The sequence below is a fragment of the Triturus cristatus genome, chromosome 12 (genome assembly GCF_964204655.1).
Source record: "Triturus cristatus chromosome 12, aTriCri1.1, whole genome shotgun sequence".
In the NCBI taxonomy this organism is placed as follows: domain Eukaryota; kingdom Metazoa; phylum Chordata; class Amphibia; order Caudata; family Salamandridae; genus Triturus; species Triturus cristatus.
The window spans coordinates 23963574-23989230 of NC_140595.1; the positions used below are offsets into that span (position 1 = coordinate 23963574).

Genomic DNA, 25657 nt, shown 5'->3' on the forward strand with positions numbered 1-25657 from the left:
GTCGGATAACTCTTTGACGACTTCTTGTGATGCCTAAAGTTTAGGATTGAGGCGAAGATCTCCGACTCTGCGACCACTCCCAGGCCCTTCCGCTATACCGTGAAGGTCATGGCATCGCACTCTGGGCCGCTATGAGCTTGAAGGACCGCTCCCACAAGGTCTTGGGATTCATTGCCCGGCAGCTGGAGCTCAAATTCTGCCCATAGTTGTGCTTGAGACACAACAGGCATACGAGATGCATGTCCGTCACAGACAACGGTCGATGACAGGCTCCACATGTCTTGAAGCTGGCTTTCCTGGAGTACATCTCTGCCACACCAAGGGCAAAACCCTACCAAAAAAAAAAAAAAAAAATCAACAAAAACAGACAGTGACTGAAGGGGTAGTTTGTCTCTGGATCAGCAATGGCCGGCATTGAAAGAAAAGAACTGATGTTAGCACGCCTTGGCGGCGCCTATATAGGTGCCATGGAAGTCCTTCCGGCACGGAGGATGCCAACAACGCATGCAGAGCCAAATGACGCCACCTATCGGTGTGCAGGGGTACTGCTCACAAAAAATCTTATGGATCCAGTCTAACGCCTGGGAAATTCATGAGTAAGGTATCTGCGGCTAGAAATCTATCAGATATTCCCAATGTACAGCACTGTTTCAAGTGTTGTATATTTGGGGACGCAAGAGAAATTACTCTGCAAGAAATGTGATCTATCCATACCTCTCAAAAGCGGATCTATGCGAGGAGACTATGAACTGTGTCTGAGAACATCACGTCTGCTGCTGTTGAATACAATATTTTTCAAAATGGGTTTGAGTTGTGAGCCCATGTCCTGGAACAACAAAGAAGGGGAGTCAATTTTGTGGGCACACTACTAGTCATGGGTATCAGATTAATAGTTCAGAGATGGAAGTCGCGGAGAATAAGGAAGATGAGATTTTGTGCTCTTGTTCCAGTAAACCCCAATGGACACGACCACCACTGGATCTGGATAAAAGATTACTTGGAGTAGGTGGAGAGCCAATGACGCATGATATAGCACTGTGCCTACCATAAATATGACGACTCTACAGGACCCATTCAGGACTACGGTTCTAATACATTGAAAGGCAAGCACTTCCAACACAGTTTCCTCTCTACCAGTCTTCTTGCTGCACCTGTCCCTCAAGATTGTGCAGGGTAACCTGCCTATAAAGTATATGTCACCCCTGTACAGCAGTGCTTCTTTGTAGTTAGGCTCACAATATAAAAGTATTGCATGTTAGATGTAAACTAATGCTTTATAGAGCGCCAAATTATACAATAAATCGGCACATGTTCAATAGTAAATAAACTACGTCTTACATAAACACCTACAATCTTGGCATCCTCGGAATTTCCTACTAAGCCTTCAGCTAGTACCCACGGCATTCTACATCTTGGCAGAGAGTTCCTCTTGCATTTGCCACCTAGACTTCCAAGTTCTTTACCTGCCTGGCAAACTGAAAATCACAGTGGCATCGCGTGGCACAAATAATGATTACATTGGGCACTAAAAGAAGGTATTCATGTCATGAGTCGCAAAGTCTGGCATGTGACGAGTCCCTTTCACAGTGACAAAAAACCCAATGCATAGGCAGCCACACGGACATGCACGACGATAAACACGGCTCTCCTTGGCTGGTGGAGACACCAGGCTCCGTTTACACCACCAGACATTGGCAATGACTGAGTACTGAAACTTTCCAACCACTCACTCCAGTCACAGATCTGGGTTTAATCCATCGTTCTTTTGCTCACTATGCTACACCAGTTTGGACCCAGCCATAAGCAAATCAGTCCAGCCAGAACTGCCAGGTCAGGGACACCCTGGAACGGAAACAAGCACCATAAGACCGGTTTCAGGGTTTCACCCCTTCACCCATCAGCCAGGCTAGCTTGAATCCAGTGGCAAAGTGAGCACGGGACCCACGTACATTCCTTCCATCATCTTTTATTGTGATAAATTAACTGCACAGAGACGCAATCTTCCGGTTACATTAGCAACACAGTTAATGTGCTGACACTAAAAAGAAAACTAGACTTCTATGTACAGAATCCTGCAGGCGAGAAAAGAGCCCTTTTAACCCCATTCCTTCAAGCTCCACCTTGCCTTGTGTCCCCAGTCTCGGACCCACCCTGATGTATTTACCGACACAACAGAAGACGGGTAAATTCCGAAAACACTCACAGGACTCGTGCTCAGTAACTGCCACATAAGTGAGGGTCACACACAAGATGTTACAGTGTTCACTGCCGCGTCCCAGATTTGGAAAGCGACCAGCTTTTCCCACCACGCAGCCGGAGGGGAGAACAGATGCTAAGCGGTAAAGTGCACAGGCCTGGAGCTGGGCATCTCGAGGCAACTCCTGGGGATGCGGCCATGTCATCACTTCAGAAGCTGACCACAAGGCAGGAAGCACAACACATTCCGGGAAAATCTGTCTCCCCACGTGACTGCCAGGCTGCACGCAAGAGTGAAACACCGAGCACCCCAAAGCAGCTATCAATGGTCGCCCCGCAGAGGCTGGCAGGACAGGCAAAGAGAAGGTCAGAGACTAGACAAGCCCGCAGATGCAGAAAAGAACATAAGAGGCAGGTCCGATATGTGACAGCCACTTAAGTGTCTGCGACAAGCCACTCCACCGCTGGAAGAGCATCGAGTGGTGCTATGAATATCTCAACTCTACTGAATTCAACGACTTCTGAAGCATGAGAGGTGCGGTCACCCAGCTGCAGGCTCGATAGATGTCAGCAGCAGGCACCTACACTCTCGAGCTATCGCAGCATCTCTAATTGATCAAGCGCTGTACCTTGGTGCGCCCCACTTCTAGGACTCGATCAGCCCGACGGGCAAGGAAGCAGCTGCACCCCCTGCCCACGGCGACTGGCACGAGGCCCCGAGCTCCGCGTGGCCGGATGGACACCTTCAGGGGCTGCTGCGCCCCCGCCCACCCCCAAGGCCAGGGCACTTCCTGAAAGAGGAGCCTCAGACTGCAATACTCCGGTCGGTCCAGGAAGTGACAATGCGCCCTGGACACAGGGTGGGGGAAGGGAAGAGGTGTGCAGAGCACCCCGCAGCAGCTGCGGCACCCCGAGGACACGAGCAAGGGCAGCTGGTGCCGGGAGGGTGGGGGCAGGGAAACTAGAAGCAACGCCTGACCCGACGGCTCTCCCCGGCCATAAACCCTCCTTCCCGCTGTCTCAACAGAAGGCACTCACTACCTGCCTACTACATCAGACACCTCCGGCACTCACACAACAGTAGGTGCGCTCTACTCCATCTCTGCAGAGTCACCTCTCTGCCACTTCCTGCTGTCTCGACAGTAGGCACTCACTACCTGCCTACTCCACCACAGACGCACCTCCTGCGCTCACACAACAGTAGGTGCGCTCTACTCCATCCCTGCGGAGACACCTCTCTGCCACTTCCTGCTGTCTCAACAGTAGGCACTCCCTACAAGCCTACTTCATTATAGACACCTTCAGCCCTCACACAACAGTAGGTGCGCACTACTCCATCCCTGCGGAGACACCTCTCTGCCACTTCCGGCTGTCTCAACAGTAGGCCCTCACTACATGCCTACTCCATTACAGACACCTCCTGTGCTCACACAACAGTAGGTGCGCACAACTCCATGCCTGTGGAAACACCTCTCTGCCACTCCCTGCTGCCTCAACAGAAGAGACTCAATGCTTCACACCAGACTACCTTGCTACAGCAGACACTTCCTGCCACTCCCTCACCACCATAGATACACAGTGCCCATGTCATACATGATAGTAAAGCAGTACCGCCCCACAGAGACTAGTTGACCATGGCATCGCTTGGGTCCGTTTATCTAGGACACAGTCCAAATCCTGCACAGTGTAGTCACAAGGCTGTTTAACTTTAGAAGGAAGGTGGTATGGAACCTTCTGCTAAGTGCTACGCATGGTGGTAATCCACACCTGGACTGCATGCATATTCCAGTTTGCGCACAGCCCCAGTGCGAAGTGACGGTACCATTTTTAGATCTCGCCTGAGCCAGCGCATGCGCTGCTCTGGCGAGACATTTAGTAAATGGGGTTTTGAAAGTGCTACTCCATGCTTTGGCTGGGCTAGCGCTTGCGTTCACACGGGCTTGCACGCACGCACGCAGCCGCCATCTGTCTTTCACGGGTAATTAAGTGAAGTGCATCGCGATCACTTTCACAGCGGCGCCATCTGGCTTAACTCTCATCCTCCGTGTGCACGCGCACCACTCGAGTTTTCAGGTACTTTCTTTCTCAGCATATACTTGACCTTTTGATGGTGCTCAGAAGCGTTCGTCCTCAGTCCCTAGTATCTAGTTAATAATGATCCGCTCTCTGCGAGCAGCTCCTCCCCAGTACCACTCATTCCACTCCCTTCCCCTCTTTTGAATTTCTCTTCAACTCTTCACATTCGCATGTGCAAATCTACTCATATGTATTGTTTACATAATAGTTGCTAACCGATTGGAAGCAACAGCATGCTCGCTTTAATAATACCACCTTCTGAAATACCATCAGGCACTCGCTACTCCCTCTTCCTCCATCATGTATCCAGTCTGGGGGTAGGTATGGGGCGCCTCCCACTGGCGCTCCCACCTATCCTCCTGCATCCCTCTCCACATACCTAGCAGCGACTTACCCACCATCCACTGCTACCTCAACTTACCAGGCGGCCGCATACCCGGCGATTTCCACTTACCCAGCTACCGCTGCCTACCCAGCAATTACAGTAGCCTCCACCTACCCGGCTGCTACCACTTATCCAGCAGTTACAGCTGCCTCTACTTACCCAGCGGTTTCCACCTATCCTGCCACAACTGTAGCTTCCAACTACCCGGTAACTACTGCGGCCACCACCTACCCCACCGCTTCTACCTATCTGGCCGCTACTACCTATCTGGCCGCTACTGCCTATCCGGCGTCCACCACGGCTACTACCTATCCCGGTGCTACCACATACCCAGCGACGACGACTGCCTCAACCTACCCAGCAACTTCCACCTATCAGGCCACGACTGCGGCTCCTACCTATCCTATAGCCACTGCGGCTTCTTCGTTTACCCCGTCGCCTTCAACATGCCTTTAACAAGGTAAGTATGTTATGTCCATTTAATGCTGTGTAGGCACATGAGACAAGCTGGGAGCACTGCACTGTGTCTTCTCGCAGTGTGTGTGTGTGTGTGTGTGTGTGTGTGTGTGTTCGCTGCCCCTGAGACAGGCACTAAGGACCCGATTACATATTATCGCATCCGAAAAACATGCACCACCGCCGCGGTGTTCAGAACCTTCGATAGTTACTGCCTGTCATGACTGCACCGAAGTCCAAATGTCCAGTTAATATTGTGCCTTTGCTTGTGTTACATTCTGGCCGGTTTGACCTGTCGAAATGTAACAGAGTGTGATCGATATCACACCTGGTAATTACCGAGCGCGATTAAAATCTCACTGCTTGTATCGGCAGTCTTTGTGCCAGAGTCGCAGTTAATGGCCACTTTTAGTAGACACAATTTGTTTTGGAGTTTTGGTGCAGTCAGGCAAGCAGAGATTGCTGTCCCTACACCATACTGATGAAAACTTAGACCGTGACTAAAAGTGACCTGGATATTCTGGTGGGCCCGTAACACGAGTAACATCAGAATTACAAGGTTTAGTTTTACACATTGAAACTTTGCCTCCTGAAAGCTACTGAAATCTCTGTGAAAAACACAAAAAAAAAAAACAGGAATTAGCTCTGATGCACTGACTCCCGGATGCCATTCCCCCAAAACGTTTTATCCCAGTTATATCCCCTACTCCCCCCCCCCCCCACACACACACACACACACACACACAGAAGGAGTTAGTCTATTTGTTTATGTTTATCATCCATTTGTACACTGCTCTGATACCCTTGGGCCATGTGCACGCTTTTTAAAATACTTTGAATAAAAATATAATAAAAATAATGGGTCAGGAAGCAGGCCTGTTCGCCAATGCTCCATCTTGGCCGACCTAAGTTGAGTGAACGAGCTGCAACCGCTCTCTATAAGGAACCCCAGAGCAGCCATGACTGAACATTTGAAAAGCTAGAGTTTTAGAGCCTTATTCTGTAGCTCTGGAACTGCAGAAATGTTGTGTGTGCTTTCTAATGTCTATAGAGGCCAGAGGTTTCAAACTAGAGCATCAAAACTGAGGGGTGCTGTTTTATAATAAACTCTACAACGCTGTGGGTAGTTCAAACAAAATAAGTTAAAACATAATTTACAGATTATTTTTTTTATTGTGGGTGCACTGCCCTACTATCCCACCACATACTGGAGGATGTTTGGGGCTACATTGTCCACTTCTCACTACACAGCAGGGGGATGTTCGAGGGTGTCCTGCTCATTCCCTCACCTACCACAGATTATTTGAGGCTTTACTGCTCTCTCCTCCCAAAACATCCATCAACCTCTCGTTCACACCAGTGCTTTAAATGGAAAAATTAAGTGCAGGTACTCACCAAAATAAGATGTGGACTAGGAGGCGGGGTTAGACGGCAGGGCTATGGGGGCAGGGCTACAGGCAGTGCTAAGGGACCGGGCCAGAGGCACACATTTAATTTGGAGATTTAATTGGTGCGCAGATATGCACACTGCAGACAGCACTCACTCATACAAGAACACGCACAGGGACATAGAAGCTGACAGGGCATTTAATTAATGTGTTTAAGAAATGCATTCTCGCTGATGTCCACATTACTAAACCTTTATTCCCCCCCCCCCCCCCACCACCACCACCACCACGCTGTGGTACAGCATCACCATCACCACCTTTCTCCTTGATCTGGCTCCAATCAAGTGCTGCCTTGCTCTGCCAGCAGGAAGCCTTCTCTTAGGTTTCCCTGAGTCACAAGATGTGCTTGTTAGCAGGCCCTTTTCAGACACCTACAGTGCTATTGTCTCCACAGAGACAGAGTGGACACTGTGAATAATCACAGTGTGACTCGGGGTGGCCACCCAAACTCTCTGCCAGCTCTGAATGAATGCATATGTGTGTTGCTCAATTACCACATAGTAAGGGGAGATTAGCACTCGAGTGCTTCATGAACAAGCATTGGCATAGCCAATAGGTCTTGCTTTTGGGACCTTATAAGTATTTAGTTATGCAGCACAATATCCTTGGTGCAACAACATCAACTGTTGCATGGCTAAACACTTATAAGGTCACAAAAGCTAGACCTATTGGCTATGCCAATGCTTGTTTACTATTCAGGGTGCTGTAGTAATGTGGGTGGTTGCGTTTCTACACGAAAATTAAAAACAGCAGGGCTAAGTACTTTACACACGGAGACATCTGATAAGTTCTCACATGGTTAAAGAGCATCTCACTGCTGCACAGTTTGATACTGAGAGGCTCACTTTTAACCATCTGTTCACATTGCAGTTTTAAAGGAGTGCAAGCTAGGATCACAGTTAAGAGAAAATGTCATTTCTAGAATAGGTGAAACTTGAAAAGAAATGGCGTTCTTGACAGTACAGACTGCCCTCACTACCTCAAAGCCTTTCCTTCAAAAAGGCGTGGGAGTCTTGCAGTAGGTCTGTTCAAGTGGCTATGCCATTGACTGGGGTTCCCAGTCTCCTACGTTTGCAAGCTGCTTGTGGAAAGACTACTGTAAGAAACTTTACAGCTAAGGCTGTGGCCTGGTTTTTCATCAACCCCAAGAGATTCGCTCCTGCTCTTGTAGAAAAAAGGTATTTTTTAGAAAATACCATCGATACACAGGCACTCACGACTAATATCTCTTACCAGGAGACAGATGGACTAATTAAAAAACAGTACTGGCTGAAGCCAGATGGAGAGGGGGGGACATGAGATAATTCCCAGCAGAAAACGCCTTGAGTTTTTAAAATTCAAAGGTTCAAAACCACACAAATAGATTTGCTGAGAGTAGAATCTCGTGCATGCTTCTCCCAGGCTGTGCCATTCATTTGGTGTCCGCAATTCCACTAGTGTTCTTGGACATATTTAGAATGACCACAAACTATAAGCACTTCGTCCACACCGTGACAACGTTTGATAAAACAGCTCTGCCAGTGGTCAGAGGCGAGGTAGTCGAGGTGGTGACTTACTGGATAGAACACAAGAAAGGCAAGAGGGTCTCAGAAGCCTAGACTGCTATGGATCAACAGGACAGGGCTGCACCCATAAACTTAGTATTTTCCATTATGGAATCTCCTGCCTGAAATGCAGTGTACCACCTTTAAAAGCGAACTACAATTTCTATACCATGTGGTGTTTTGCATACACAAATAGTCTATACACTGCATTGAGAAAATTAATTATTTTGATGTCACAAATTCATATGGAGAACCAGACATTGCATATTGGAGTTGTTAGAGGACGTTTGTATGACACGGAACTGCAGCTTGTGTGGCCTGTATGGCCTAAACTTGTCGGAAATGTTACAAGCCAAAACGTGCATGCATGGCTGGAAGAGTGCATTGGACTAAAGCGAAGCAAAAGAACCAGGCGATTCAACGACACCTGCAACTAAAAAGGGCATAATATCACGGAAACTGGAACACTTCAACTTGTATTGATGCTCAGGTGGGAGGCAGAGCACAGTTCAATGGTACCAACTGTCCGCCATGCCTGCATGCCGCCAAAGAGCAGAATGCACAAGTTGGGGAAAGCGAAGCAACGCAAACAATGACAACACACTCTTGCAGGGCAGCTGCATGACAGACAAATTAGGTGTACCCATCAATCATCGCAAATTGAACCTACACATAGGTGCTTCAGGCTGCTTGTTAAATGCACGCCATTGAGGGAGCCACTAGCGAAAACACCATACGTGTATTAACACAACAAGGGATCTGTGACGGGTCAACAAAAGCAATAGACTTACAGACACGACAAACAGATGAAAGTGGTTTCAAGCAGCAATTCCAATTCAAGACACCAGCACAGCAGACACAATTAACTGCAAAAGGCAGGCAGGGAGACACACAACCCTGTTCAAAGACCACCAAAGCACAGAGGCCAAAGTACTAAGAGCTGAAGAACACGAGAACCTCTGTGCAACGTCCTATTTATCCAAAAACACAACTTTATCAGCTTTCACTCAGTGCTCTCGGGAACTGCTTTGGAGCCAAAGACCTCTAGCAGAGCCATAAGATGTAAACCCCTCATCACATCTCAATAAGTCAACATGGCTCTCTGTGCATTGTCACTGGGGCAAAAGTAATGCTGGGTCCTTTGTCCAACTCTTTTTGAATACATGCAGCTGTCCTTCAAGCATCTAAGGAGAGATGCAACCTCTATAAATGTTGGCTACTTGCTATTGTGGCATAGTAGTGATGAGCGGTACAAAAGGGGGTGGTGATGGACGGAGCATCAGAACCAATCAAACACTCACACCCAGTCAACAGATCTGGGTTTGATCCATCACCGTTCTTTAGCCCACTCTGCCACCCCAGTTCAGACATGGCCCTATGCAAATCAGTCTGACCCTGTGCCTCATGGGAACAGTCCAGCCCGAACTGCCAAGCCATGCCTTCCCTGGACCGGAAACAAGCTTCCTAGGACCGGTTTCTGGCATTTCAGCCGTCTTCAGCCAGGCTTGCTTAAATCCAGTGGCAAAGTGAGCAAGGGACTCACGTCTGAGCATACCCTGCCAACTTATGGCGAACAAAGCGGTACAAAAGGGGGTGGTGATGGACGGAGCATCAGAACCAATCAAACACTCCCACCCAGTCAACAGATCTGGGTTTGATCCATCACCGTTCTTTAGCCCACTCTGCCACCCCAGTTCAGACATGGCGCCAAAGAGCAGAATGCACAAGTTGGGGAAAGCAAAGCAACGCAAACAATGACAACACACTCTTGCAGGGCAGCTGCATGACAGACAAATTAGGCGTACCCATCAATCATCGCAAATTGAACCTACACATAGGTGCTTCAGGCTGCTTGTTAAATGCACGCCATTGAGGGAGCCACTAGCGAAGACACCATACGTGTATTAACACAACAAGGGATCTGTGACGGGTCAACAAAAGCAATAGACTTACAGACACGTCAAACAGATGAAAGTGGTTTCAAGCAGCAATTCCAATTCAAGACACCAGCACAGCAGACACAATTAACTGCAAAAGGCATCCAGGGAGACACACAACCCTGTTCAAAGACCACCAAAGCACAGAGGCCAAAGTACTAAGAGCTGAACAACACGAGAACCTCTGTGCAACGTCCTATTTATCCAAAAACACAACTTTATCAGCTTTCACTCAGTGCTCTCGGGAACTGCTTTGGAGCCAAAGACCTCTAGCAGAGCCATAAGATGTAAACCCCTCATCACATCTCAATAAGTCAACATGGCTCTCTGTGCATTGTCACTGGGGCAAAAGTAATGCTGGGTCCTTTGTCCAACTCTACTTTTTGAATACATGCAGCTGTCCTTCAAGCATCTAAGGAGAGATGCAACCTCTATAAATGTTGGCAACTTGCTATTGTGGCATAGTAGTGATGAGGGCCCAAGCAGCATTCCTACAGATTGCACTATGTCCACTCATAAGACAGCAAGGCGTTAAAACAGACTCAACTACAACCATGAGATTTTTCAAACTGACACAGCAGCACCTGTGTGACGTAACGTGCAGAGCAAATAGTGGCAAGAGAAAAAAAAAAAGTGTCCTCATGTAACGCAACTGATGCAATGTAAAGCACTCTGAAGCCAGATACCTTTGGGTCAGGTTCACGCTATATAAAACTCCATAATAATAATAAAAAAAAAAAATATATAATAACGTATTAATACAAGGCAGGCTCATACTGAATCGAGCACAACTTTTCAAGATGTCAGAAAACCTGAGGGACTAGCAGCAAACATTGCAGAAACCTCTACCTATCATGGCCTTGCAAGGTTTGCGCCCAGCTATCTTTTTGATCATAAGTTTGTCTGATGGCCTACAATCTACAGAAAAAGAAGGAGAGGATGTAGCGTTACGGCTAGAGCGGTCGACCTCGAAAGCAAAGACGCTCAACATCCTGTGATTCTGGGCAAATCATTTAATCTCCCCGTGCCTAACAAAAATTAATGTGTCCTTGTGTAACAAAACTGGTGCGATGTAAAGCGCTCTGTAATCCAACCTCTTCAGGTCTAGTTTGCGCTGTATAAAACTCTACAAAAAAAAAAAATTTACTTATCAAAGAATGTGGCCATCACGACTAGGATGTGCTTCTCCAAATGCAACCAGGGACAATTAAATAGGCGAAAAGTCAGGCTAAACCCAAAGTTGCGCTCTACCAGAAGAATTTGTTTGGAAGGCAAATTCAAATAATGCAAAACTAAATTCAATGTCAACGGCAGCTGTAAACGCAGAGTTCTGAAAAAAATAACAGAGCTATGTTTTTCCCCCTTGCTCGCGCTTAGTCCTGACCACTCATGTTGCGAAACCATCCGTTCGCCTTGAGGAAGCTGCCGCTCGAGTAGAACATCTACCTGAGTGGCAGTAAGCAGGGCCGTCTTGCGCTGCGCATGGGGACGTATGCGCTGATTTTCCAGCGTGGGACTAACACCCGCGCTAAAAATTAGCGCGAACAGCGTGACCTAAAGAACTCCACCACTTGCGGAACTCAGCACAGCAGATTTTTTTCCGCATAACTTGACTGCCCAGACCTACCTTGAAGGCCAGTCAGTGCCTAACAGGACTTTGTACCCCAGAAAGGGGAACAGACCATAAGCGAGCTAGGGTAGGTCTCAGACCTAGGTCTGCAAGGAGAACACAGTGATCAATGCATGGCCTTCAAGTCTGTTGCCACCTCTGGGGCCAGCTCAGGCGTTCAATGATTTCCAATACAAGTAGTGAAGAACCCTAGAGCAGCAAACATTATGCAGGACACCCATAGACCCTTCGGTGACATGTGCCTACAACACTACTGCAAACCTCCAATATGTCCGCTCATCTTCACCACATCCAACAAACCTTGCATATGGAATCCTCTAGAAAATTCACTTATGCTAATCTGTTATTCTTGAATTTACACAATCGGAGCACTCTAATATGAAGAGCTACCCCGAAAACATACTTATTGGCACCAAACTTTGTCTGCGAACATTTAAACACTAGTACATGTGCAAATCGTAAGGTAGCTTCATATTGCACCCAAACTATGGGTATTAAACTCGCTGTGGCAGTGTCTTGTTTTGGGTGCTACACAGAGGTGTGCATCAGTGACTCTAGAATATGGTACCAGTCCAAGACTTATGTTGTTTCGGTTCCAACTTCCAACACTGCTTGGCCAAAGATGCATATAGTGTTACCAGTACAAACATCTGCCTCTCTCTGTACCATTAGCAGCCTCCCACCGGTATATAAAAGCACTTTCTGTATGGCAGAATTAACAGTAGAAGGTGTGGAGGGCGGGAAAGTCCCTGCTCCTTGAACTACAAAGGTTACAATCATAACAAAATTAAGATGTTGGGAGGCTACTTCCAGGATTAAGAACTCTGGAGAACAAATCTCAATCCCACTGTTGTGCACAAAGCTGTTCTCCTGATCCTGGACTCTTACCCCCCCAAAAATCTAAAAAGTCAGTGCCTGGTAAATACTTATTTTCATGGATAACCATGGTATTTTTAATCAGCAAACATGTTTCATGGCGTTAAAGGCACCGCCAGACTGCCTAAATTAGGAGCAGTGATTTAGTTTAGTATCTGGGCACAGAAAAGTTGGCTAGAATGCTGGTTGACACATGTAAAGCCTAAAGTGAGGGTAATTTAACATCCACAGACCGTCCTACCAATTAAGCTACGAGGAGGACAGATGGCAGCAAAGCTCTTGTACAATCAACAGGCTTAATCCAGCTCTGGTGAGCAGTGATGGCAGCAGAGCACGTCTACAATCACCCACAGACCTCCTAATCCAGCTCCGGTGAGCAGCGATGGCAGCAGAGCACGTCTTCAAAGACCCACAGACCTGCTAATCCAGCTCCGGTGAGCAGCGATGGCAGCAGAGCATGTCTACAATCACCCACAGACCTTCTAATCCAGATCCGGTGAGCAGCGATGGCAGCAGAGCACGTCTACAATCACCCACAGACCTCCTAATCCAGTTCCAGTGAGCAGTGATGGCAGCAGAGCACGTCTACAATCACCCACAGACCTCCTAATCCAGCTCCGGTGAGCAGCGATGGCAGCAGAGCACGTCTTCAAAGACCCACAGACCTGCTAATCCAGCTCCGGTGAGCAGCGATGGCAGCAGAGCATGTCTACAATCACCCACAGACCTTCTAATCCAGATCCGGTGAGCAGCGACGGCAGCAGAGCACGTCTACAATCACCCACAGACCTCCTAATCCAGTTCCAGTGAGCAGTGATGGCAGCAGAGCAAGTCTACAATCACCCACAGACCTCCTAATCCAGCTCCGGTGAGCAGCGATGGCAGCAGAGCACGTCTACAATCACCCACAGACCTCCTAATCCAGTTCCAGTGAGCAGTGATGGCAGCAGAGCACGTCTACAATCATACACAGACCTCCTAATCCGGCTCTGGTGAGCAGTGATGGCAGAAAACCAGGTCTACAATCACCCACAGACCTACTAATCTAGCTCGGATGAGGGCAGATGCCAGCAGATTATTTCTACAAATTACTGACAGACCTAATCAAGCTCCAATAAAGAGCGACGAAAGCAGATAATGTCCACAATCACGTAGAGACTTGAAATCCAGATCTAATGAGGAGTGACGGGAGCGGAGCACTTCTACAATCCTCCACAGACCCCCTAATCAAGCTCTGATGAGCGATAGAAGCAGATCGCTTCTACAATCACACACAGACATCCTTATCCAGCTCTGATAAAGCACTTCCATCTAAAATCAAATCATGTCATTATTCTGCAAGTAAGGAGGCTTTTTAACTGCCAACCTACTTCATAAAATGTGCAACTGAACCCCCCCCCCCCCCCAAGTGACTCGCACAGCTACCCAGCTTAGCTTCCAGCTCAACCTTTCTGACTCCTAATTTTCCTCCAGGGAGTCACAATGGCCTCCTCTCCTAGTTACCTGGCAGTCTCTGGGTGGCAACCATAGAACATGCACAATTTTGCAGCCGGACAGACGTCACATTTCAAGTCTTGCTGCTGCAGAGTAAGGATACATATGAAATCTATCTAGACCTCTCCTTAACTGGGGGAGTCTCGACGCAGAACGTGGTGCAAGCGATGCCCAGCTCGTCAGCAGCAGCATAACCTCAAAAGAAGCTCGGAGGGATTCAACACGGCCCCTTGAGATGGAGTACAGCTAAGAGCATATCCTTGCTGCGGGACCCTGGCATAACAGAACAGAACCACCCACAGACACGGAGCAAGAAAAGGGCAGGCTGGCTTTAAAGTCCGAGGGGCAAAGTTTGAGGAAGCAGCGACCTCCCAAACCAAGCTAGCAGTGGCGTGAAGCCAGAATATGCACGTGTGAGGCCAGTGAGAAGAAGAATGCCCACCACCCCACCCATGGGATGAAGCAGAGTTTATAAGACAGATCACTTAGCAAAGAGGGGACAGAAGCACCGCTTACCGACCCGTGAATTGGGAAACCCCCCCCCCCCCCCCCCCCCCCCCACCATTTATGCTCACACTGGCATGTTTTAGAAGGCAATCCCCGGAGCTGTAGGCTCGGGTAAGCGGCACGGCCACGGCTGAAGGCAGGATGTCCGGGGTAAAACTCGAAGCAGAGCTGCCCGCGGGCTGCCATCTCGGGCACACGCGCCTCTTAGGAGATAAAGGACAGCAGAGGGGGAGGGGAGACTCTTATTCTGACACATGATCCTGCCTGGCTGCCAGCCGGGTGAAGAGTGCCACGACTTGGGCTCAGGAGACACACATTAGTATCATCTCCCTTAGTCACCCTCCGCCCCCCCCCCCCATCCTTAGCCCCAGAGGCCTCGGGCCCAAGCACCGCAAGATAAAGCAAAGATATCATGCTTGTGGGCACCGCTTAGCAGTCCCCTGCTGTAGCCCTGCATCAAAAGACAGTACACAAACCATGGGCAAGACCCGCAGCCAGATGAGGCACAGTGCCTACTGGACAGGCCCTTTAACAGTAGCACAGAGGCTACGGTCCCCAGAGCCCCCCACGGATCGATCCCCAGACCAAACCAGGGCACGAGCCGTAGAATTCCGCCACTACACTAGACAAGAGCACGCCAAACCCGCCACCAAAAGGCACAGAACCATCCACTACACCCTAGCACACAGCTGGGCACTAGAACAGGGCAGACACGTAGGATGCAGAACCCACCAGCTTCACACGGTAGAGGAAGCAGAACCCACCACTGCACGGTCGGTCTACCATAGCAAAGCACGAGACGCAGAAACCCACCGATGTACTGTTGGGGATACAGAACCCTCCACAGCAGCACCGACACCACCAAAGCACACTCAAGGAGAGAGACCTCCACTACACAAGAGCAAAGACCCTCCACCACAAAGTAACGCCCGAACCAGAAATGTATAACTAACCACGGTGCAATACTGCAAGGAGCAGAACATTCACTACACCAGACCACAGGAGAGGGATCTTGTGAGAAAGTGGCTCTGTATATAGTGTTCCCAAATAGGTACAGGGTGTACAGAGTCCACAGTCCACAGAGGTTTGGCAGAAGCTAAAGTTAGATATAACCTTACTCTCTAAAGTGGTAGCTTGGTCGATCAGTAAGGCAGTATCAGAGGACAGTGTAAAGCATTTGTTGTACACACTCAGCCAGCAAATGGTCTCACACACTCAATAACTGAACTCTAGGCCAATGGTTTATATATAAAAAAATATATGCAGGTTTTATTTTAGAACCAACAATAGGCATTAAAATATACTTTCTCAGAATGAGATTGCTTTGTATAAATACTCTTGCAATATGCAATTGACTTTTGTAGAAAGTTACAAGTGGTTGCAATAGGCAACACAATTCTAAACACAATAATGCATGGAGTTCAATGGAAGTTTCAAGTTATTTGCCACAGATTACTTTTAGGATTACTTTTGGAATTCCAGGACTGGATCCTAGATTCAGTCCTGGGTCAGTAGTACTTGGAATCAAGTGATAAAAGTCGACTTAATTACTGTGATGATTTTTAAACAATATTTTGCTATTTTAAAAGTTGACACTTAGAAAATATTTCATAGAAAACAGTCAATGATTCCCTATGGCAGAAAATTCAAGTTGCAGGTATAGTATGTTCCCGTTACTTTTGTAATCCAGTACTGGGTGCCTAGACTCGGTACTGGGACCTTTATCCAAAACAGGTAAGTAATTAGGTTTTCAGATATTATACGATTTTTAAAGAATATTTAAAGATTGCAGAAATTGACACTTAGAAGAAATTTCACAGAAAAACAGTCAATGATTTCCTATGGGAGAAAATTGGGTTACTGGTAAGTACAGTTATAAGTAGTACTTTTCAGAGTCAAGGCTGGGCACCAATATCCAGCACTGGGAGCTCACCCAAGAGCAGGTGAGTATTTTCGTTACTCAGCTGATTTTTGGTGAATATTTTAAGTTTTGGAAAGTCCACACTTAGAAGAAATTTCAGGAAAAAACAGTCAATGTTACCCTTTGCAGAACATTGAGTTATCGGTTTAAAGGTAAGTACTCAACTGGCAGAGTTAAGGTTCTGGGCATAGACTCAGGGGTCTCCCAAGGACAGGTAGGTACAGTTGGTTCACCCTCAGCGGCACAAGGGCTGCCGGGTGCAGAGAGAGTTAGGCCCTATGTTATCTATCCTATGAGAGGTAGGGGGGGCCTTGGTTGGTGGCTGCTGACTAGCAGGCCACACAGCTGTGGGAGCTGGGCTCCTGGTCACTTACTCAGGGGAAGTAGATAGGTGTAGAGGTTGCACTGCCAGGGCCACTCAGACAGCTGGGTGCAGGGTGCTTTTGAGCCTTCGGGCGCTCAATTGATTTCAATGGGAAATCTCCGGTTTAGAAAAAGACTGCAAGCTTGGGGACGAAGATTCTTCAGGTGCCACCACCACTTCGAGAGGTAAGTTGGGTAGTTGGAGGATAGGTAGGTACCCCGGGATTGGGCACAGGGGGCCGCGGGGCACCGGGTGCAGGGGTGCCTTTTGGTGTCGGGAAATCTTACCCTCTGTTGATCACGGTTGGGGGGGCACCTGGTTCTGAGGCTGCAGGCTTCTTCAGGAGTGTCGAGGGAGGTCCTTGGATGCCGGACTCGGGGTCACAGTCGCCGTGGGGTCGTCCTCGTGGTCTTTGTTTACTCCGGCAGAGGCCAGGCTTGGCAGGTGCAGAGTGTGCTGGGTTCGCGGTTCCGGGCTGCTGCCAGGGATTAGAAGTAGATTTTGAGTAGAGCCTCTACTCATGGGAGTCCCAGGGGGCTTAGAGTCAAAAGGTAGTCAGGTCCTCCGGGGTTTGTGAGGTTGCTGGCCACAAGAGATGCCGGGTTGGAGCAGGAGCAGGTTCGAGGATCGACAGGCCGGTAGGGCTGGGGCCAAAGCAGTTGGTGTCTTCCTCTTCTTAGCAGCTGCAGGGCAGGTCTTCTTTCTTCTAGCTCTTCTTCGGATTTTGGAATCTGGGGAAGGTTGGTTCAGGGTGCCCATAAATACTAGATTTAGGGGCGTTACAGGTAGGTGAAGGGCAGGGACCAATGGGTTCCTGTCCTGGGGTGGGTTCACCCCCTATCCTGCCTCTCCTGTGGGAGGGGGGCAGTAGCCTAGTCCTGATTGAGCAGGGCTTCCCATCTTCAAGATGGCGAGAGCCCCGAGATGTGCTTCACCTCGCCTCCCCCACCTGAGGGGTGGGGTTGGCAGGCTGGCACATCCCCTGTCCTTAATTGGGGTTTCTGGCCAAGCTTCCCGCCAGAGTGGGGGGTTGCGGTGGCCTGGAGAAGCTCACAGAGGCGGCATGACTTTGAAGCTTCCCCTGCCCATCCTGGGGGAGGAGATTTAGCACCTCGCCCAGGATGTGCATTGCTGCAGACCCAGGAGAGCAGGGGCTCTCCTACCCAGGGGTCCAGCAACATGTCTGCTGTGTGGCAGCCTCAGTACAGTCGTGATTGTAGGTTAGGTTTCAGGGGGCATCTCTAAGATGCCCTCTGGGGTGCTTGGTACATTAAATCCCACACTGGTATCAGTGTGGGTTTAATGTGCTGAGAAGTTTGATACCAAACTTCTCAGTCTTCAGTGTTGCCATTATGGTGCTGTGGAGTTCGTGTTTGACGAGCTCCCATCACCATATACTCTTAAATCGCAGCACTGCACTTACAGTGCCCAGGAATGGACCTGGGTACTGTAGGAGCACAGGGCTCCTGCTCCTGTGCCCACACCATTGGCATAGGGCACCCAGCTAGAGGGGTGGCTGATGTATGCCATGGCAGTGTAGGCGGTGGGCATGGCACACAGGGATGTGTGCCATGTCGACTCTTTGCTTTGTCTTGTACCCAGACACTCAGCCTGCAAGGGCAGTGTGTGTGTGTGTGTAAGGGTACAGGGCCTCTAAGGGTGGCACAATGAGTGATGCAGCCCATAGAGGCCTTCCCTGGTAACAAGGCCCTGGGTACCTAGGGTACCATTTACCAGGGGCTGACATGTAGCTAGGGTTTGACAATTTGTGTTTTAGGGAAAGAACATAGGCCCTGGGCACCTGATTGACTGAGTGTGCCCTGGACTCCTGCCAAAGTACATTCAGCAAAAAGTGGGGGCATACCATGCAAGAAAGATGGCACTTTCTCACAGATCTCCACTACACAGGAGCAAAGACCCTCCACCACAAAGCAGCGCCCGGACCAGAAAAGTATAACTAACCACAGTGCAATACTACAAGGAGCAGAACGTTCACTACACCAGACCACAGGGGAGGGATCTCCACTATACAAGAGCAAAGACCCTCCACCACAAAATAACGCCCGGACCAGAAAAGTATAACTAACCACAATGCAATACTGCAAGGCGCAGAACATTCACTACACCAGACCACAGGCGAAGGATCTCCACTACATTAGCACCAGGGCCCAACAGCGCAGGACCCCACCCATACTGCAAAGAACACACTACTACTCCTCCCAAACCTCATTCACTACTATGAACTTCCAAATAATCCTTTCTAAACTCTACCCTCGTAGTTGTCATCCATATCATGTTTGTCCACATAATAGGCTCACATGTCCACTACTCCCATTAACAATTACATTTCCCTCTACTAATCCACCACTAACCCACCTTTGGGTTCCAGAGTAGCAAGACGCTCACCGGAAAGCGATTCAACACCTTGTCAGGGATAGTAAGCGCTATATAAAATTAAATCAGACCACAGGGCACATGCAGAAATCACCAGTGTAGAACAGTGAAGCCAGCAGAACCTGCTCCTGCAGCACTACAAACCAAACCAGGGCACAGAATATTCCAAGGGCACAGCTTCACAAGATCCTCAACCACACCATAACAAATACAAATAAAGCTACAGCAGAGCACATATGCCTCGACTACAGGACAGAATGGAGCCCAGAGCACTCTACCACACAAGAAAAGGAGCACTGGACAGAATCCATCACAAAGAATAATCTTCAGCCAAACCAGGAAATAGAATCTCCCACTACCCCTCAAGGAACAAAGGCACAAAACGATCCACTGCATAACAGTAGTGGTCAGAACCCTCCACCACACGAAAGGACGCATAAACCTTTATTGCACCAGAGCACAGGGCAACGCACTGTCCACTACACCAAAGCACAGAACACCCCACCGCAGGACAGCACAGGAGGCAGAAGCCTCAACCACACCACCAAAGCTCAGACATCGCTACTTCAGAGCATATGATCAAAACCCCTCTACGGCCGAGGGAAGAAACCTGCCTGAGACATATCACTCCACTAATTCAGGGCATAGAACTCTTCATCATCTGACAGCACAGCAGGCAAGGATGCACTAGCACCAGATAACAAATAACTCACCAGACAGGTCATAGTACCTTTTGTCTAACAGCAGCGCAGGAGAAAGACCCATGCATACCAGAGCCTACCAGAGCCTGAGAATCTACTAGCGTTCAACAGCAGATGCTCCCTAAAACAGCATAGAAAATGAAGACATTCACTACATCATATCATTGGAGGAACCAGAGACCCCATGCCACATTGCTTTGTAGGTCTTACCTCAAAACTATGCACCACAGAAAAGACAAAAGACAATCCACACCACCGCAAGACAGACCCTCCGCTATACTAGAGCCCTCCACTGCACCACAGAAAAAAAAAGAGCCAGTCTGGGCAAATAGTCCTTCATGGAACTTGGAAAACAAGCAGCTCATTATAGGACAGAGGCGTTGAATTAAGCTAAATACAAGGTTAGGTTTCCCCTCTATAGTCTAGCATGGAAGTCATCGCACACACACAGAACGGATAACTCTCACCTGCAGGGCCAGGGAGTCCCAACTCTACCATAGCACAGGACGAAGATCCCCTGCTACACAAACTTGAGGGTCTCCAACTTTTTCTGTATTGAGAGATACTCCTGTTTAATGAAACACATTAACAGCTACTAATATTATTAGTACTATACAGTTTCAATTTTTTTATATGTATAATAATTTAACCAAGAAAAAACGTTCTAGTGTAATGAGCTGGGCTGCACACAGGTGAGCTACTCGGAGGTAGCAGGAGAGATACAGTAGCTCACAAGCTACTAGTTGGAGACCACTACTTAACTCTATAAAGGTCCATGGCAAAAGATAGATGAGCCCAGTGTGCAACAGGAGACTGGCTGTTAGAAATGGGCATTCTGGTTAACTAGAGTATGCACCAAGTGTCCATTTTATTCAGGGCAAGTAAGTTAAACACCAAAGACAACCTGTGCTCACCCTCTGGTAGCTTGGCGCAGAACAGGCAGGCTTGTTATCAGACGCAATGTGTAAAGCGTTTGCACAACACACTCACACAGACACACAATGAATACACTACAAGAGAGATGCCATACAGAATTATATAAAATATATATTTTATATTGTACATAATCATAAATCATGAATCAAAAACTGTGCATGCTATGCGGTCACAAACTACTTGTTATCCTGAACAATGCGTGGCAAAAACAACATACAGCAGTGAAAACTTAGGATATAAAATAGAGCAGATTATGACAAGCATTGGCATAGCCAATAGGTCTCGCTTTTGGGACCTTATAAGTATTTAGTTATACAACTGTTTCACGGCTAAACACTTATAAGGTCCCAAAGGAGAGACCTATTGGCTATGCCAATGCTTGGGGAAATTCTCAATAATATCATTTACACCATACACTGCGCAGGTGCTCGAATAATCTTGATTACAAAACTCAACTATATGCATTTTATCAACCTCAGAGGGATGAAAGGTTAAGCCAGCTCTGCAGTGGTCCAACGGTTTCATACGGATTTTTAGAGCATGCAGCCCACAGAACCATCGACTTTCGGATGATATCAATGGCAGGGCGCAATACAGTATGTAAATGAGCATTGGCAAAGCCAATAGATCGCGCTTTATTTTTCTGTTAGATTTGTCAATCAATGTGTTTGCCGATGCTCTGCAGCATCGGTAAAAAGCAAAACGCTTGCTGATGTTGTATAGCAAGGAGAAAAGTGAAATTTAATATACGCTGCTGTCGTTATTATTCGCGGCTGTGCCATTCCCTGTGAGGATGGGCCTAGAGAGTCATTTCTGTACAAGACATAATAAAAGCAGGGAGGGGCTGGGGCAAGCACTGGACCAGCTTGGGGCAGGGACGAGAAGCAGCGTGAAGGAGGGTGAAGGGAAGCACGGTGTTTAGGGATGAGAAGCAGCGTGAATCACCAGGGTGAAGGGAAGCACGGTGTTGAGGGAGGAGAAGCAGCGTGAAGCAGGAGCAGCGTGAAGCAGGGTGAAGGGAAGCACGGTGTTTAGGGAGGAGAAGCAGCGTGAAACACCAGGGTGAAGGGAAGCACGGTGTTTAGGGAGAAGAAGCAGCGTGAATCACCAGGGTGAAGGGAAGCACGGTGTTTAGGGAGGAGAAGCAGCGTGAATCAGGAGCAGCGTGAAGGGAAGCACGGCGTTTAGGGATGAGAAGCAGCGTGCAGCAGAATGAAGGGAAGCACAGTGTTTAGGAATGAGAAGCAGCATGAAGGGAGGTCCGCTGTCCGAGAGGAGAAGTAGACACGGGCGGGATAGAAAAAGTGCACTCTAATAGAATGCTGACCGAAAAAGACAAGCATTAGCCGCACGGCCATGAAATTAACGCCGCACGGCCATGAAAGACAAAGTGAGCCACAGGGAAGGCTGACATATGGTGAGCACTTTCGCGGCCGCTTTGATGTTCTCAGTGGCCGCGTGGCTCACTGAGAACATCAAAGCGGCCGCGAAAGTGGTCAGCAGGCTAACAAATGGTGCGCGCGCCCGGCGCACATGCACTGTAGTTGGCGGCCTGAAAAGCACTCGTTTGCACTTCCAAATCCCGCTTTCTATAGCTCTCGCCAGAGCAGCGCTAAAGCGCTGGCTCAGGCGAGACCTAAAAAAGCGCACAAATCACTCCATTAATGCAAACAACAACGTTATTTGGAGACAAAATACACACATCATACAGAACCATAGGGCGCAGGAACACCTGTGCTTCAACTAGGGTCATTGCAGTTTATTTTTGTGAGCCCTTCTGAAAGGATTAAAGTCCAGCATACAATGTAGGCCGCAGGAGCTCCTGCGAGCCTAGTGCCCGTTCTAAAGTACCAGGTGAACAACATGTTGAATGCGGGATCAGTATACCCCCTTCTACTTTATTTTTGTTTCATATAGCGTGAACTAGACCCAAAAGGTAACAGAGCGCTTTACAGTTCTCCAGCTTTGAGGTCGACTGCTCTAGCAGTTAGGTTACATCCTCGCCCCTACATGGGGTTTTACGACAACCCCACAACGATCCCTGGCCGAGATCGACAGCCGTACTGTCCCTCTGCGAGAATTGAACTGCAACTCTACCACAAGCCCAGGAGTCACAGTGGAGGGGGCATCAGGAGACAAACTGTAATGTTTCTCGGGGTGATCTTGCTGGGTCCCGCCGCGATGCAGAATTGCACCAGAAAACACAGGGAAACTTGATGTACAGAGGGTGCGGGGGGGGTTGGATCATACTACTGCAAAAGGAGCGGTCCTCACGCTCCTGGAGCCACACCATGGGGAGCTCCCAAGCAGAGAAGGCAGTACTGCATCAGCTCCACTGCGGGGCCAGAGGCTTCCCTTCCCCTGATGCTTTTGTGGAAGTAAGGCCTTTGCGCGTTTGCCAGGCCCCGCCTACCACACGACATCAGCGGAGCACCTCCGCTCTCGACCCTCCCTGGGGTTTCTATTGCGTCTGCGGCAACTCTCTACCACTGGAGAGGGTGGCGTGGGGAAAACAGAGTGAACGGGAGATCCTTGCAGCCCAGCAGGCCAACAAAGCAGTAGTTCAAATGAGGGTTCCTCCTGGAAGCAGTGCATTCCTCTAGCAATGTGAAGTTTGTAGAGCCAGCAGCGTCTGGTTACATGTTCATGCAGTGTCAAAAAAAACGGCTTGCCCCTACCAAACAGTGCCTTCCTCGGTCTCTCTCTCTCAGCACCCTAACCTCTCCCCCTGCCGGTGCCCTCTCAGCAGACAACACGTGCCCCTGTCAGTGCCTACCTCGAGCTCTTAGCACCATGACCCCTTCACCTGCCGGTGGCCTCTCAGAAGACACTATGTGCCCCTCCCTAGCAGTGCCTCCTCGGGCTCTCTAGACCATGACTCCTTCACCGGTCAATGCCCTCTCAGCGAACACTATGTGCCCCTACCTGTCAGTGCCTCCTCAGCGCTATAAAACCTCTACCTGCCAGTGCCCTCTCAGCACACACCGCGAGCCCCTCTGGCTCTCAGCACCATGACCTCCTGGTCAGGAAACTGCTCTCCCACCACAGGTTTGAGCCCCTGTGCTCCGGTCCTTCGTTTCGATTCTGCCTTCCTTAGCTGCACCTAGTTCTTCTTTTTTTGCTCACATTCTGAGTGACTTTTGCTCTTTGCCTTGGTTTTCTTCTACTTCTGCTGAATCTTCTTTCCTCCCATTTCCCCGCTGCTGCCTGTCCGCGACCAGCGCCTGATACCCTGGTCCTCCAACCCGCCTGCGCTAAAACTCATCGGCACCCCACGCACTCAACAACTACTGGCTCTCCTCACCAAGTGACACCCACGGACCTTTCACCTGCTGCCACTGCCGCCACTCGTTCTCCTTTTCTGACCCACAGGACCTATCTGAAACCCTACCGCCGCATCTCCACCGCACCCCAAACCCTCCAATATATCCTCATCGTCCGCTCCCTCCACAGACACTCCACAGTAATCTGGGACCTCTTCGCCAGCACCTCCTCAGACGCCGCCTTCCTCACAGAAACTTGGACGAACGTCACCTCGGGACTGGACGAGCAAAGACTGCCTCAACCGCCCTGGAGGAAGCATCACCATCTTTCACAAATCCAACGTCCGACTTAGCACCCGAACCAACAGGCCCACAGACCTGATGGGACACCTTCACTTCACTTTTTACATTTATCTGTTCACTGTTCTCCTTAGGGTTTCCACGTGCTAAAATTGTTATTTTGATCCACATTTTCCCCCCTTTTGTTGTGTTAATCTTGGTATGGCAACAGCAAACTTTATGATTTTCCATTATTTTACTTAATGTTTTGTATCTTCCTGTCAGGAATCCCCTCCCGCACATGGATTCCCTCCCACGATGCCACTTCCGTGAACCTGGTGCGCTTGGAGGAGAGCGGACTACAACTCCCAGAATGCCCTCCGGCAACAATTGCCTTATGCAACTCAAGAGTTCTGGTTACATAACACCAAGGGTAACGCCTAGTTTTCATGTTATGCAACTCAAGATTTCTGGTTACATAACACCAAGGGTAACGCCTAGTTTTCATGTTATGCAACTCAAGAGTCATGGTTATACAACGCCGAGAGTACTACTTAAGGAGAAGACTACTGGGACTCGGCGTCGGATATTCTGATCTTTGCAGGAGTACCTGGTTGAGGTACACGGACCCGTTGGTGAGTTGAGCGGCGGAAGGAACATTCTAAGGAGCGGAGGAGAGGTGCTGGCGTGTGCTTCCTGCCCGTGTCGTGTCCCGTTCTGAGAGCCGTATTCAACGTCATTGGGCACAAGTCCTGTTGGTAGAGCCGAAGCTCCCAACGGCCTGACAATTTGGAGAAAACGAGGTTGGTGCGAGCCGAAGCTCCCAACCCTCGTTCCTTGGGTAAACACACGCTTATAGCTAAGACGCTATCCAGGAGGTGTTTCCGCGTCTTAGCCATCGACACTCGTAGGAGAACTGGGATAGGTAGAGCGGCTGCTCCCATCCATTCTCTGCGCCACCTTGGGTATCATCACTTAAACCCGGATACAAGAGACGCACACTAGGAGGTGTTCCCAGCGTCTTTGTGTTGTGGCAGTACTCTGGGGGATACTGGTAGAGCGGCTGTTCCCAGGTGGTAGAGAGCCCGGCCGGGTGACTCCCACGTGCCCCCCCGTAGATTCCACAACCTTGGAGCTACCCTTCACAGCGGTCGAGTGGCATTGTCGGCCACTGCTTAGCACTGTGCCCTCCGTTGGAGCATACCGGGTCCGGTGTGCATGCGGAGGACGGTTAGACGAGCTGTGAATGG

At 49.1% G+C, this 25657-nt stretch overlaps 1 protein-coding gene across 6 annotated transcripts in view; it reads right to left on the reverse strand.

Moving 5' to 3' along the window:
* Nucleotides 1-25657, reverse strand: part of GATAD2A (GATA zinc finger domain containing 2A) — a 398521-nt gene that overhangs the window by 322870 nt on the left and 49994 nt on the right. The window contains exon 1 of one of the 6 annotated variants that reach the window (XM_085639717.1): nucleotides 14618-14638. The exons of 4 other annotated variants lie outside the window; for them this stretch is intronic. The gene's annotated coding sequence lies outside the window, so the exon portion shown is untranslated. Of the gene's footprint in view, nucleotides 1-2825; nucleotides 2946-14617; nucleotides 14639-25657 lie in introns of those variants that run through there. One more of the 6 variants, XM_085639715.1, reaches the window with a different exon arrangement.